This window comes from Sinocyclocheilus grahami, unplaced genomic scaffold (assembly GCF_001515645.1).
Source record: "Sinocyclocheilus grahami isolate Dianchi unplaced genomic scaffold, SAMN03320097.WGS_v1.1 scaffold246.1, whole genome shotgun sequence".
Taxonomy (NCBI): domain Eukaryota; kingdom Metazoa; phylum Chordata; class Actinopteri; order Cypriniformes; family Cyprinidae; genus Sinocyclocheilus; species Sinocyclocheilus grahami.
In genome coordinates this window covers 413,872-431,229 of record NW_015505425.1, presented here as the reverse complement: position 1 = coordinate 431,229, position 17,358 = coordinate 413,872, and positions in this window count along the sequence as shown.

Genomic DNA, 17,358 nt, shown 5'->3' with positions numbered 1-17,358 from the left:
TATTCATCAATATTAAACAAAGAAAGACAAAAATGTGGTAACACTGCAAAAAAAAAATTTGTATCCAAATGCATGCTGTCATATAAACAGCCAGCCAGTAACTACATTTAAGTCAGTTAGTTAAAAGCTTTATGTGTTTGATTTAAACTGACTCATTAGAGTCATTAATTCAGGAATCAGAATGCACTGTTAACATTTTAATGTTTATGATTCATTAAAAAAGTACTGACTCAAGAGTCATTAGTCATTCATTCAGGAATCCAACTACTGGTATTTTTGTAACCGGTTTTAAGAGTCATTCTGTAATCAAACTATTGGTCACTGTTTGTTTCATGCTGTATATTCAGTAGAGGTGTTGTGGCGCGGTCAAAACCGTCAACGCAGCATAATTCAGTCACTGTTAACATTTTAATGTTTATGATTCATTAAAAAAGTACTGACTCAAGAGTCATTAGTCATTCATTCAGGAATCCAACTACTGGTATTTTTGTAACCGGTTTTAAGAGTCATTCTGTAATCAAACTATTGGTCACTGTTTGTTTCATGCTGTATATTCAGTAGAGGTGTTGTGGCGCGGTCAAAACCGTCAACGCAGCATAATTCAGTTTCATAGTGCTTTGCTGAATGAATCAGTGTTTTGAACTAATCAATTTATTTAACGATTCATTGATACACGTATAAAGACGGTGACTGCATCCAAAATCACATACTGCCCCACTTTATGTGAACAGATAGTATGTCTGAATTTACAGTATTAATAAAACAGTAGGCAAAGTTTTGGATGACCTACTATTTTTGTTAAGATTCTGAAGTGTGCGTCCAAAGGATACTTTACTGTACAATGAGGCCAAGGGAGAGGAGTTGTGAATGGCAGTAAAGTGATGCAACTGATGCTGGTAGGTCACATGACAACAACAACATGACGAGTGTAGTAAGTCCAAATTAAACTCATACTACACACATTCATACTATATAGAACATACTTTTTAATGGTTGTGAAATAATTACTTATTTAAAAGTAACTACTCAGAGTATGCAAACTCACACCCCTGATCTCGACTGATGCTAGAAATGGTCGCCGTGATTTTGCCAAGTAAGACATGTTCCTGGATTAACATCTTTTGATGATCCTGGATCAACATTATTGTTCAAAAACATAGACTTAACCCAATCCCTACCCCTAAACCTAACCCTACCCATAATTTATTCCTAAAATCATTTTGAAATTATAGTTGATTAACAAGGGTGTAGAAGCACCTAACCTTGATTGTAAGCGGGTTGAGTAGAACCAGAGGGGTTACATTGGTGCCATGACCCAGATGGGAGTGAGGTATAGGGGGGTGAGTGTAACGGACGGCAGCTGGTAAGAGATATGCAGGTAAAACCTCATTCAAGTGGTGCACTAGCAACTGACGATAGAGGCTGCAGTCTTTATAGTCTTTGTTAGCGCAACTGACTCCCATGCCGGAAACACTGGTTTGAATCCTGCACTGAGCAGGTTGAGTAGAAGCGGAGGTGAGCAGGTTGAGTAGAAGCGGAGGTGCTGTGACCGAGGTTGGAGTGAGGATTAGGGGGTTGAGTGTAAACGAGGCCAGCTAATAAGTGCAGGTAAACCTCACACCCCTGATCTTAAGAGGTGCACTAGCATGTGACGTTAGAGGCTGCAGTCTTTAATGTCCTTGTTAGTGCACCCACCTCCCATGCCGGAAATGCCTATTTGAATCCCGCTTAGAGCGGGTCAAGTACACTGGAGTGGTTACATGTGTCCATTCATCATTTCATAAAGAAACATGGCTAGTAACTGGTCAGAGGAGAACTGGCTCCCCGACTGAGCCTGGTTTCTCCCAAGGTTTTTTCTCCATTCTGTCACCGATGGAGTTTTGGTTCCTTGCCGCTGTCGCCTCTGGCTTGCTTAGTTGGGGACACTTCATTTCCGGCGATATCGTTGACATAATTGCAAAGATATTATTTAAACTGAGCTGGATGTTGACATCACTGAATTCAATGATGAACTGTCTTTAACTGAAAAATGTCACTTTGCATTATTGACACTATTTTCCTAATTAATGCTGTTCAGTTGCTTTGACACAATCTGTATTGTTAAAAGCGCTATATAAATAAAGGTGACTTGACTTGACTTATATCCTTTGGTAGATTTGATTTCTGAATTGAATTACTGGAGAGGAATCAACATGACAGTGGACCGGAGCGACACCAGATCCCCCCATGCCCTCCCTCTTTCAATTTAGTTTTTTCTCGCTACAGAGCAGTCTACAAGTCTACAGAAAGGGATTGAGTATATTACACAGTGTGAATTAGGATGACACTACTGACACAAAAGCACACAGAAGAACACACTTTCACTCTTTAGGCTCCAGCAAACCTGATGCTACTAAACAATACTTAGGCAAAGGTAGACACTGTATGTATGTATGTATGTATGTATGTGTGTATTTATTTAGTCCACTGGAAATGTTTTGAAAAGATATATATATATATATATACACTAGGGGATACTATTTGCTATCTATTTTTGTTGGAAAAGATAAGCCTTAATATTCTGCAAACATCCTTTTTTGTGTGTTTTAGAGAAAAAATAAGTAAATGCATAGAGGTGAGTAAATGATGACAGAATATTCATTTTGGGGTGAATTATTCCTTTAAATTTGCCCATAATTAGCTCCTTCTCTTCCTAGATGTTTGTCATTTCATACATAATTTCAACCCGATCTCATGAAAGTGCGTATAAATAGTAGGCCTACGCCAAATAAAAAATAAAACATGTGGTATTGATATGCAAAAATGGACTTTGGCGTGTATGTGCTACGCGATGGGTAGGATTAGGGTTGTGGAGTAGATGCGTATCATATGTACGTGAAAACTACGTATCATATGCACACGAAAACTGCGTATTATATGCATGCCTAACACGTGCGTATCATATGCACGCCAAAGTCCATTTTTGTGTATCAATAAAACAAGTATTTGTTTTTATTTGACGTGCTATTTATACACATTTTCATGAGACCGGGCTCATCATTTAGTTGATAAGGGGCCCGTGTTAAGGCTAAATTCAAGGTTTGCTGTGAGATCAAACCATCTGATGCCAGAAAGCTTGTACTTGAAACTAGAATCTACTGAAAATAAATAAAATGTTAGTATACTTTGCATTTCTTTTTAATCCTCCCAATTCCAAAATGCTGCATAGTAACACTTGCTTTGTCAGTTTTTATCCCTTTAGGCGTCTCTGTTGAACTCCTTGAAATCCATTACCCATATGTGACGTTTATCTTTTTTCCCTCTCTGAGTGGATGTGCTTTTACTGGATTTTAGCATATATAAAACATGATAATCTCATTACTCTGTCACACATTAAATCAAAACCGTACTGTATTTCTGCTCAGTGTGAAAAGAGAAGCCAAAAGTATATTGCTTAACATCCTCTAAAAGCTAATCCATCAATTCTATGACAAATTTCACTTTTAACTCTCATCTTTTCCTAAGAAACAGAACCTGTGATCCAAGTTGGCCCAAATTTGACCCATAATAAAAAGGTTCAAATTCTGACCAGTACTGTAAAAGGAATTAAGTGAAACTGAAAAAGATTGAAAAGATTCTAGTTAAAGAAAAAAAATCTAGATTTCTGGAGTTTGACAGGCCCAGGCTTTATTCAGTTTCATTGTACTGAAAAAAATATATACAGTATATTGATCCATTGAAAAAAAGAGTACATTTATATATATTTATATATTTTTAGTCTATTTATATATTTTATCATTTAAAAATAAATAAATAAATAAAATAAAACATGTGAATGAATGATCAAGTAATGTGCAGCGTTGCATTCCTCATGGTTTCACCGTAACCCTGGTGCCTGCATCACCATTTTGGAGGTCATAGTTAAACAGACAATAATCCCGAACAGCCTTTCCTCATGGCTAACCTCTAACAAGAAGAGGTGTGGCTTGAGGAACATATAAATCACATTAAACACAGCGCCACCTTCAACTGGCTGGCCATAAATCAGGGGGTCACGTATGCAAGTGCCACCAGCCGTGCAAGTCTGCATGCACAAGTTTTATATGTGAATTAATGCAAAAATTGACTTTGGCGTGTATGTGCTACGCGATGGGTAAGATTAGGGTTGTGGAGTAGATGCGTATCATATGTACGTGAAAACTACGTATAATATGCCCGCGAAAACTGCGTATCATATGCACGCCAAACACGTGCGTATCATATGCACGCCAAAATCCATTTTTGTGTATCAATGAAACAAGTATTCGTTTTTATTTATTTTATGTTTTATATGTGAATTAATGCAAAAATGGACTTTGGCGTGTATGTGCTACACGATGGGTAGGATTAGGGTTGTTTATTTATTATATAGGGTTTTATTTATTTTATATGTGAATTAATGCAAAAATGGACTTTGGCGTGCAAGTTCATAAATGCAAATGTAATACAAGGACATGTGCCTTTGAGTCTCACATTCCCGTACAGATCAACTTCTTTCATTTCATTTATGACGTGGATGCATAATGAAGTTCCTTATTTAGTGGTCCTTTGCCCTGATGTGCAAAGGTCTGACTGATTAGTATATTGATCAGTGGGCAGGACATTCAATTGCTTGAACAATGAATCAATTGATTAATTGATTGACTTTATTAGTTTACTGGATTTAACTTGAGAGAGAGAGAGAAAGATAAAGACCACATAGTCCCTTATGAAACAAAAATATATTGGCAATATAATGAAAAATATAATGCAATATATTAAATAATACATTTAAATAATACATAGGAAACTAGTGCTTCTATTTTTCAATATGCTCTATATATGCATGGACCATGTATGACTATATACTGATACATAAAGCAATGAAGACAAAAACTGCTCTACATTTTTACTTGTAATAGCTTTATCTGAACACTCAAGTAATTCATTTCTTTTTCATGAATTAACACAGGGATTTACATAAAGCTGAACACATATTCATAAACTTTGACCTCACTTTATTGTTTGCATAGTTACACATTTCATACAAATGTCATATATGAAACTTATGTAAATAAGTTTATCATATATATATAATCATATATATCATATATCATATATAAAAAACATAAAGCTGAACACATATTCATAAACTTTGACCTCACTTTATTGTTTGCATAGTTACACATTTCATACAAATGTCATATATGAAACAGTGAAGAAAAAGTTTACAGTAAACAAAATATAAAATTTTTTTGGATTTTTGGTGGGTAGAAAATTAGATTTACAACTTTGTACTATATGTATTTACGCACACAGTGCAATTTTATTTTTACATCTGTATTATGAAATGTATTAATTAATCTAAAATTACAAACATTACAATATATGAGTATATATATTTAATATGTAAAACATTGCAATTCCTTAGCCTATGTATTATTCAATATTTTGTAATCTATTAATGCAACATATTATTCAGTATATTTTCAAAATACTTTGAATATATTGATTGATAATATATAAGGAAATATATTTTCTTTGCAGGGGTGTTAGACAGACAAGATTATCTAAACATCCATATATGCAAATGAACAGGAAGTTTAATTTATGATACTTCAATCAAAGTAGAGCTTTTTGAAAGCATCTGTCTGTAAATTAAATCCTGTGGGAGACCGTCAGTAATTCTATTTTCAAATGTCTAAATAAATGAAAATAATTATACTATTCGCTATTGAGTATCTAGCACATGGAGGACGGAAGGGTGTAATCAATTAATTACTTTCAAGCATTTCATCTCATTCATTCTCATTATTTTTCTATTTCATTATTTTTTTCTCCCATTGGTGACCTCATATAGACTTTTTAAAAAGAACTTGCATGAAATGCAAGTAGGCCTATTAGATATTGCAATACAACCTGCAGCACTCATAAATAAACCCATTACATTTTTAACAGTCTCGTGTGAAAGATATGACTGGACACATTACTCCAGAATTTACTGTTTTGTATATCCCAAATATACTTTTCATCTTCTCTTTTACTCTTTCTATCTTTCAGACACAGCAAGTACGAGCTGACAGGACGTATCAAAACAATTCGTGTCGCTCAGCTGCGGGCAGCTGTTGCTTTCAGAGAGATTCGGTGGCGAGATCGGCTTTGACATCAAAAGCGTGAGTCTAGCGCTTCCTCTTGACATGAGCACCGTTCCACTGACTCGGATAATTGCACACTGACATCAATTAGACCTTAATGAGGGCACCCAGATTAGATCCAAACAGAGAAAATATGAAATATGACCTTTCATGGACTGATAAAACGTTTAGTTTAGCTGGTTGAAATAGATTGGACGCTAGCCCAGGTTGGGGTGTGTGGCCATAATATTTACAGCTTAGGAAATTAGAGGCAATTTGGACTCCTTCACCTAAAATGCTGTCAGAATCTCATGTATCACAATGGTTACTTAGCACTAAGAGTTGAACAGATTGCAGCAGTTGTTTCTAATCTGTATGGCCATGTTCAGACAAACACGCTAGCTACTAATACTAATAGTATGCCAACTAATTGTACTATTTCTTAAGGCAAGGCAAGGCAGGAACTGAATATAATGAAAATGAAAACAAAACAGAGTATACTTGTTACAAATGTGATGTGCTCCACATGGCCTTCTATATTCCAGTGTTATTAATTGGAATATCAATTGCAATTTTCAAACCATAATATATTTTTCTTGATTATTTGATTGGTCTGCCACAGGTTTGAATTAGAAAAATGAACAAGAAACATGTATTACTAATATTAACTATATGGCTCCGGGCAGAACTATTGTTCCAGCCACCAAAGACAGATTCACAACTAACCTGCCTGATTTATCTCAACTGGTCTGTGTACCCATAAATACACATGAACTAGAAAAATTGACTAGCAACATGGGCACTATCTTTTCTAATACATTAGAAGCTGTTGCCCCCATTAAATTGAAAAAGGTTAGAGAAAAACGTACAACAGTAATACCATCCTCTCTAGAAAACAACTCGTAGTCTTGAGCACAAATGGAGAAAAACTAACTTGGCAGTTTTTAGAATGGCGTGGAAAAACAGTATATCCAGCTATAGACAGGCTCTGAAAGCTGCCAGGGCCGAGCATATCCACAAACTCATAGAAAATAACCAAAACAATCCAAGGTTTTTATTTAGCACAGTGGCTAGATTAACAAATAACCAGACGCCACCCGATCTAAATATTCCCTCACAGTTTAATAGTAATGACTTTATGAATTTCTTCACTGATAAAATAGATAACATCAGAAATACAATAACAAATGTAGATTCTACAGCGTATAATACTTTAGCTTCATTCATCGCACCAAAAGATAAACTGCAGTGCTTTACAACGATAGGACAGGAAGAGCTAAGTAAACTTATCACTTCATCTAAACCAACAACAGGCCTGTTAGATCCTGTACCCAATAAATTACTAAAAGAGTTGTTAACTGTAGCAGAAGAACCACTTCTCAATATTATTAACTCGTCGTTGTCTTTAGGTCACGTCCCAAAACCATTCAAGCTGCGGTTATTAAGCCTCTTATTAAGAAACCACAACCAGTCCTAGTGAACTGGCAAATTACAGACCAATTTAAAATCTTCCTTTTATGTCTTGGTAATATGATTAGAAAATACGGGATTAGTTTCCACTGTTATGCTGATGATACTCAACTATATATCTCAACAAGACCAGATGAAACCTCTAAATTATCTAAGCTAACAGAGTGCGTTAAAAATGTAACCAATAATTTTCTCCTATTAAATTCAGACAAGAAAAATATATTACTTATTGGACCAAAAGACAGTACACAGAATCTCTTGGACTACCATTTTGTTCATTTAAATGGGGAGTCATCTCAGTTATCACCAGTAAAATTTGGAGTGCCACAAGGATCTGTCCTAGGTCCTCTGCTATTTTCGATATACATATTGCACCTTGGTAATATTATTAGAAAATATGGGATTAGTTTCCACTGTTATGCTGATGATACTCAACTATATATCTCAACAAGACCAGATGAAACTTCTAAATTATCTAAGCTAACAGAGTGCGTTAAAAATGTAACCAATAATTTTCTCCTATTAAATTCAGATAAGAAAAATATATTACTTATTGGACCAAAAGACAGTACACAGAATCTCTTGGATTACAATTTGCAACTAGACGGCAACTAGACGGACTAGTTTCCTGTTCCTGTCCTGATTAAGTTAATTTGTCCCAGGTGTTTCCCTTGCTGTTTCATTGCTCCCAGGTGTGTCTCGTCATCCCCTCCCCCTGTGTGTATTTAAAGTGTTCCCAGTCCCTAGTTCTCAGTCCACTGTTAAACGTCTTTCCGAGTTCGTCTCCCTTGGTTCTTGAAAATAAAGTCTTGTTAAAGTATTCTCCAGCATCTCCTCGTTCCTCTGAAGTGTATTGTGACAATAACGTTCGGGGTTCAGACACACTCTCTCTGTTTAAATCTAGATTAAAGACACAATGCTTTGGCCAAGCATTCAAGTAATGCATCTCATAATCTTGTACTGCAGTTATATCTGATCAAATGCACATTATTGTTCTTTAGTTTGGGTTAAACAAATCAATTTTGCTTGGTTGGAACAGCAGCTACGCTAATTATGTCTCTATTTGTTTCTCTGTTTTTGCCGTAACTATGATTTACACAAGCTTCAGTCTGGATCCAGAACACCTGAGAAGAGATTATGTTAACCCCTCAGAGGACCTCAGATGATGCCAACCCTGAAACAACATATAGAACTACCAAATTTTGCTATAAGTTTGATTGCATCATATAATAATTGCTGTTAGTGTTCATCGGCTGTTTGATTACGTCTTTAATAGATTTTTCTGTACATGTCTGCCATGTGTACAATAACTGACAGTCACCACTGATAAGCTACCACTAAATATTGTAGAAACTTAATTTGCTGTAAAGTTGCTTTTTAACGATTTGTTTCGTGAAAAGCACTATACAAATAAACTTGAATTGAATAGTCTAACTCAGTGGTTCCCAACCCTGGTCCTGGAGGCACCCCAACACTACACATTTTGCATGTCTCCTTTCTCTGACAAGCCAGTTTCAGGTCTTGGAGCAGGGGTACCCAAACTCGGTCCTGGAGGTCCGGAGTCCTGCAGAGTTTCGCTCTAACTTGCCTCAACACACCTGCTGGTAAGTTTCTAGTATGCCTATAAGAGCTTGATTAGCTGGTTCAGGTGTGTTTAATTGGGATTGGAGCTAAACTCTGCAGGACACCGGCCCTCCAGGTCCGAGTTTGGGCACCTCTGTCTTGGAGTCTGTACTAATGAGCTGATGACCTGAATCAGGTGTGTTTGATTAAGGAGACATGCAAAACGTGCAGTGTTGGGGTGCCTCCAGGACCAGGGTTGGGAACCACTGGTCTAACTCATAGTGTAAAATATTCTAACTGATTGCTTTTAGATGGAAAACCTCTTGGTCTAGGATCTGTTTTCTTCGTAATAATAGCATAACAAAATAGATTTGGCAAACGATCCAGAGTATCGGCCCTTCTGTTTTTGGAAAGCGTCGTATGATTTTACAATGCATTTTCGCAGAGGGGAGCAAAGTAGCCAATCACAATCACAATGGCCAATGTGTTTAGGTTGGAATCCACGCACCGCTTTTTGTCCGGTGCTGAGATGTATCATGCTCATAACTTCATTAAAAAAAGTTTCATTGTGTGGTCACATTCATTGGTTAAAACAGAACTTTGTGAGATCGTGATGAATGAGTGACAGTTTTTAATAAATTTAAAGGGAGTGCTCTTTCCATGCTGTATACGATAATAAATTCAGAATTTAAATAAAACGTGTTTTTCATGCTTGACAAGCGGCCAAGTAGCTACGACACAGAGATAGCTAACTACTACATATAGAAAAAGATAATGGCCTAATTTCAGAAGCACAAAGTGATGTGATTCTGCAATCGAGCCTGGTCCAAATGCAGGATTTAGGTAAGGAAACGGTTTTTAATTATTTGTATTGGCTGCCGTGCCAAATTATGCACCTGCTTGCTTTTCTGTTTAAGTGTTTTTGTGAAGGTATATGCTTTAATAACAAATAATTGTAACATTTTACAATAAGGTTCCATTAGTTAATGTTAGTTAATGTATTAAAGTGTTAGTTATTGTAAAGTGTTTTGAGCGTTCACTGAAACTAAGCGCAACCCCGTTTGTGTGTATGAAACAAGGGATATTGCAGAAACTTCTTCCCTCAGGCTGTGTAAATCACACCATACACACACACACACTGCTGCTGCTGTTGCCCGGGACCAGGGCCACCAGGGACAGACTGACATGTTGTGACACTCTAAAAGGCACAGAGACTCCTGGGAGAAAGCAATAATAACACACACACACACAGCCTCAAACACAGTTCAGATGACTGTCTAGGGACATGAATAAACATTGTTAACAGAGCCTTTAATTCTATGTAGGGCTGGGTGATATGGCAAAGAGTGTTTGACTGATAGTAAAGTCAAGAAAATGTAACTACAACATGATTCAAGTAACCTTTTCTTCATTAACCCTCTAGTGATGGAAAATTCTATTCCAAGTGCACCACACATGTTGTCAACATGACGTAAATGTTAAACAAATCACTTGCTAAATATCTTTGCAGAAAAGATGCATGAACTACAACTATCTTGTACAAACTTGTCTTAAAAATACAATAATACATAAATGATACAAGGAAAATGCTTTAAAAAAATTATCAAAAGTCAAGGTAATTCAAATTTAAAATGACAACCAGTAGACTATTATTAACTATAAATGTTATGTATAATGAACAGCAGCTTTCAGCCTGATGTCACCATGATGCAAACATGAAATATCAGACAGACAGTAGTAGTTCTTTACAGGTTTTTTAAGCGATTACACTGCGTTTCCATTGTTTTTTTCTATGTGAACATGGGCGAGTTTGACTCGCGTCTCTTGCAGCGTCTCATGCATGAAATGGCTTTCTAAAAACGCGGCGCTCAAGTTAAAAGAAGTTTAGAAGTTTTTCCATATATGGTTTTGTTCTTGTTTGGTTTATCTCTTTAGTTAATTTGCTCATTAGTCATTATTAGTTAACTCCATTTACCTGTTTTCCCCTCGTCAGCTGCCTTACTTAAAGGAACACTACACTATTTTTGAAAATAGGCTCATTTTCCAACTCCCCTAGAGTAGAGAGGAACTTTGCTGCCGTACCATGGGTGCAGCAGGCGATATTACGCAGGGCCTGAAAATAGGCTTATTGGAAGTTACCTAGCTGGGACTATTTTCAGGCGCTGCGTAATATCATTGCGCCTGCTGCACCCATGGTACTGTAGCAAAGTTCCTTGATTATTACGCCGGAATGAGAGTATAGTTCCTAGCCATATCGGCCAAGAAAATCGCAGCTTTTTATTTTCCGTCAGTCTTAGTACATGATGTAACTACAGAAGAGTCAAGTTTTAAATAGGAAAAATATAGAAACTCTGGTCATTTTTGAGCGAGGTGCTAACAGTGATGGGAAACCGAGGCTTTCTGAAAGCGTTTGAGGCTTTCATGAAATTGTGCCGAAAAACGGTTCATTGCTCGAAGTTTTTGACACCAGTTGTGTCTCATTTGGAAGGCTGCACCCTCCGGAGATCGCATTCGAAGGCTGCATACGTCATTGAGGCTGTCTCATTTCAGAGAAGTAAGTAGGACACTCCGAATGCGACCTTCTTTCACAGGAATTCGGAGGATGCATGAGGTGTATCCTTCGCTGCTACAGATAACCCACAATTCTTTGCGTCGCCGTAAACAACCGTTGTTAATTTGAAAAATCCCAGCGCCGGCAGATGCACACACAAGCACAAATGTGGTGCTTACAACTTACCTTAAATCGCCTCGGTAAAAACGGATAAACTTTGTTTTTAATATCCTCCTTTTTTTCTTCTCTAACAGATGTCTGCTGTACATATGCTGCAGCTCCTCAAACATTGAACAAAATAAAACAAGTAAAAGCATTTTTTTTTTTCAAATTACTTTTTAATTTAGAAATAATTTTCCTTCATTTAAGTAGTGTGAGAGCGCAACAATGCTCTAAATGTGATGGCATAGCAACGTGATACTTCCTGTTTCCTTTTTCACCTGTCCTACGAAGGCCGTCTAATTTAATTCTAGGTTGAGGACACTTCGTATATGCATCCTACAGAGGATGCGACCTCCAGAGGATTCGAACTCCGGAGGGTGCTGCCTTCTAAATGAGACACAGCTACAGTGTGCATTAGCGACATCTGTTGGTCGGGCTTGTTTTCTCCATCATTTCTGACAAATCATGGCGGAGCAGAGGATGGTTTGAAAAAGCATGAGACCAGATACGCTTCGGAAGTCTGTGACATTCAAAAGTGGAATCAATCTGGGATCAATACAATATCTAATCTGATAGGCCTATAATCTCATCTAAATTAATTTGTGCCAATGAGACCACAACTCGTGCCATGTATAGCCTGGTCAACGAATTCACATATCATCAATAATATAAAATTCACAAACATGTGATCATAATTAATAATTGACGTGGGTAGCTGAAAATTTTTTTTTTGGGTGAGCTGTTATAGGCCTACCCTTATGTTGTGTTCGGGGTCTCTGAGACCCTAGTTATAAACATGATTAAATGTCCTACTGACAGCCCTCAAAGTGACTGAATAATCCTTTTATGCATGGGATCGTGAAGCGCCAGTTTTTTCAAACCAGCTGTCCCGACCTTCTGATACTGCATGACGTTGGAAGCTTCAAATGTTATCAATCACGTGGTATTGTCATTTCGATACAAGCATCGGCACACTGTGTGATACAACAATGGTTTGAAAACTGCATCGGAGCTGCAGTATCAATTGTCCCATCACTAGCTAACGGTCTAATCCGATTCAATGATCTATGCTAAGCTACAGCTAAAAGTGCTACCGCCAGACCCGGAGATCGGCTGAATGGATTTTAAAACGATCAAACTCAACGGTTTAACTCTAGGGGAGTTGGAAAATGAGCGGAAAAAATAGTGGAGTGTTCCTTTAAAGTCTTCTTTCTGTTCAGTAGTCGGTTATTGTTTCGTGTTACATGTTTTACTGCTACCCTGAGTTATTTCCTTTCCTGTATCTGTGTGGATTATAATTAAAGACTTTCTTTGTGGATTATCTTCGTCTTCATCGCCTTCCTTGGAGTACTGTAACCGAACCATTCAAAAGTTTTATTTTATTTTATTTATTTTTATTGATTTCAAATAAATACTGTTCTTTTGAACTTTTTAATTCATCAAAGAAAAAAGTATTATGGTTTCCACAAAAATATTAAGCAGCTCAGCGATTTTCAACACTGATAAATGTTTCTTGAGCAAATCAGCATATCAGAAGGATCGTGAGACACTGAAGTAATGGCTGCAGAAAATTCAGCTTTCCCATCACAGGAATAAATTACATTTTAAAATAGTTATTTTAAAGTGAAATAATATTTCACAATATTACTCTTTTTACTCTATTTTAAAGCAAATAAATGCAGCCTGCATGAGAAGAGATTTCTTTCAAAAATCTTATCATATATAGATATATCTGTACAATTATGCCCTTGTTTGTATTGTACTTAAATATGGTGGACATAAATATTTGAAACATGCTTGTGGGGATATAATTATCTTGTTACAGGCCTTAACACCCCCGTTTTCAGCTCACCCACAGCTTTCAATGTAAGAAACATTAATTAGTGTGTTTGGAAGTAAACCGAGAGAGAGGTAAACAATACACCGTAACTAATGACGGAGTGGCCATGAGTTAAAGAGCAACATGTTCAGATTGGACACAGCAGAAGCAGCCGCAGGAGACAGCTAATGGCTTTTAAATGACTGACAGATGACAGTGTGTGCGCTTTCCTAATTGAATAGAGAAGGCCATCGGATCCAAAAATAACCTTCATGAATTCATCTCTCCTTTGTGTTCTTCATTAAAAAGATGTAAAGGGCAAACGAGTAATAAGAATAGGATTAATTTATGAAGCAACCAGTAATAAATATTGACCAATGAAAAGGTATTAGATCTGCATTCCCCTATGACTCTCCACCAAAAATATAGTATGCCGTAAATTGTGGGCAAATTTTTCACTTGCTGCAAAGAAATATAAATGTACACTTCCACTTTTAACGCGTAACTTTTATTCTCGCTGTAGTTTTGTTGTTTCCGCCGCCATGTCGTAAAGACGCTGTGTGCTTCGTTGTAAAAGCGAAACTACTTTGTTTGGTCTTCCAAAAGAGGACAGTATCTGCTTCGTCATGCCTGGAGCTGATCCGTGCTGGTCGCTGAGGAAATACTACAACTTTGCGCTGTGGATCGCCAGATCGGCTTTCACCGTGGACGAAGCGGAGTCCAGCCCGGAGTCGTCACATGTCCTTCAGGACGCTCCTTCGTCGAAATCACCGGCTGTGCCGTTCTCAAGCCCACCCGCCTCTGCTCACTCTAACCCTCCCGCCGTTCCTCACGCTAGCCCCCGTCCTCTGCTCACTGTAGGCCGCCGTGTGTGACGCGGTTTCATTGTGAAAGCGAAACTACTTTGTTTGGCTTTCCAAAAATGGACCCGACTAGAAATCAGTAGTTAAGTTGTATTTACAACACTGTTCCAGAACACTTCAACCCAAATATTCAGATGTGTGCAGCACATTTTATGGAGGACTGTTTCCTGATGCTGGGAGAGTAGACTACAATGCCGGCTGTTCTGACTCAAAGACTGCAAGTACGTCTTTTATATTTAAAGAGTTTTTATATTTTATATATTTAAAGCGAGTTTTTTGGGCAGTGTAGAGTAGTGCTTGTTGTTTGTCATTTCTCTGATCACAAATGCAGACATGGTTTTATGTTTACGCGGCGCGATGCAACGCGTAAAAAGACAGTATAAGCAGTGTTGGGAAGGTTACTTTGGAAATGAAATAGGTTACAAATTACAAGTTACCCTATTTAAAATGTAATAGTAGTGTAACTTTTTCAATTACTTTGTTAAAGTAATGTAACTGATTACTTTTGATTACGTTTTGATTACTTTCCTAAATTTCTAATGAATGTTTATTTGCAACTGTTTAAACCATGCAGGTTTAACCTTACAGTAGTGCTCAACACTCAGACTTTCAAAATCCTTCATTGAATTAAGGTGATAATAACTGAACACATCCACCACAAAATCAGACTTTAGTACCGCCTTTTAGATTGATCTGAAGTTCAATGCAGATTTAAAATCATAAGAAATAGTTTACTGATACTGTTTTTGAAGCCAAATCTTTGCATAGCTACAGGAAACACTGCATCTAACAACGGTTTGGGAAAAAAAATAATTAAAAAATAATAATAAATAAATGCATATCAACTCTAATACAGTTATCTAATAAGCATGTGTCCTATTCTGTGTACTAAACTCCTGAAACATTGGTGTCTCTTTGTATATGATATGACGATAGTTTTCTCAAAATAAGTAAAATATGAAGTGCTTAGCTAAGTAAACAAAGACAAAACTACAAAAGCATATTTACAGATGGAACTGACCTGCACTTGAAACCCTGAACAGCAGGCCTAGTTTTGCTTCTCAGCTCCACCTGTGCGCTTCCACAGTCCACTCCATTCTCTCTCTCGCGTTGATTAGGCTACTCTGATCCAAAACGTTTGGCGGAGGCGCGGAGAGTCGCTTTAATACATTCGGCAGGCAATTATACAATAATAATATTAAAATAGTGGGCCAAATCGGCTGCCAGGCCAGCGGGAATAGTCCCGGTTCTCCAAATGGCCAGTCCGCGCCTGATTTCCACAGATACGCAGAACGTGCAGGATTCATATATTGTCTTTTTTGCGGCTTAATATTCTCAGACACTAGTCCTTATCGCGTTTTGATTCGAATTGTCAGCATCATTACTCCAGTCTTCAGTGTCACATCCTTCAGAAATCATTCTAATATACTGATTTGCTGCTCAAGAAACCTTTGAATTCACTATAAATTACATTTTTAAATATATTCAAATAGAAAACAGTTATTTTAAATGGCCTAGTAAAAATGTCAAAATGTTACTGTTTTGCTGTACTTTGGATCAAATAAACGCAGGCTTGGTGAACAGAAGAGACTTCTTTAAAAAAACATTAAAAATCTTACGGTTCAAAAACTTTTGACTGGTAGTGTATAGTCAACTTTAATTGTTCTCTCATTTCTAGCTTTTAATTGGCTTAGAAATCAGATAACTGCTGGACAATAACCAATAACAATGATTTGCTTATACAAACACTTTTTAATCACATAAGGCAGAATAGTTTCAATACTGTAATAAATTCTATGTCAGTTAGCACTGCATTGTTCATATACTTTATTTATTACCTGGAGATGACTTGACAAACACAAATAAACCATATTGTCGCAGTCGTATGTTTAATGTCTTCATGTTTCCAAATGTTTCTGTTTTCATACAGATAGCTGGGTGCTTTTGTCCATATTAGGAAGGTTCATAAATATGTAAAATCCAATAAAAGCCTTTTTATTTTAGATTAATTTATATGTTAAACAGATGTTTAGCCATGGTAACAGAATTCAGCTGAAACATTTTCTTGAAAAAAAAGCGCACACACAGTACACAGAATCCTCAATTCACCAAGTTACATGCATCAAAGCTCAGAATATCATTTCTTAATTAATTTTCACAACTTGTCCACTGGAAAAAAGGGGAATTTGGAAATAAATGAAAGGAGAAAAAACTGCCTTGTCTTCACCTCTACAGGGACAGAATCCCAACCAAAAATCCCAGCAACACAAAATAGTGTTATTTAACAATATTTCAAATAATAAATTATGAAAAATCTGAATATTTATAGGAATAAATAATAATGAATCTTAAATTATAAATAATGAAAAGACCTTAATTCACGTTTTTATATATTTTTTACCTCATTTGTTTAGTTAAATTATCAGCATAACAATTTAGGTGAATAGTTGAATTATAATGGCTTACAGCACTAGCGGCATGAACTCAAGTTTGTGTAAAACCTGATGATCATGTTCTCCAGCACGATTTGAGAACGATCGAAAAAGCATCTTGTGCTTCAATGGAAGCAAGAACATCGAACTTTTGGTAACCGGTAAATGTCGCAAAATTTCATACATTTGACCAGCTCAAACATTTGTCATACATTGTGTGTCATAACATTCTTTTTCTTTTTCTTAAATTGCAAAACCTATTTTAAGGATTAAATTAAAGTACAAAACCCATAACTTCCAGATCAGAAACACGATCTACATTTAGACACACCCATTTCTCTGAGCCACAGATACCCATACTTGACTC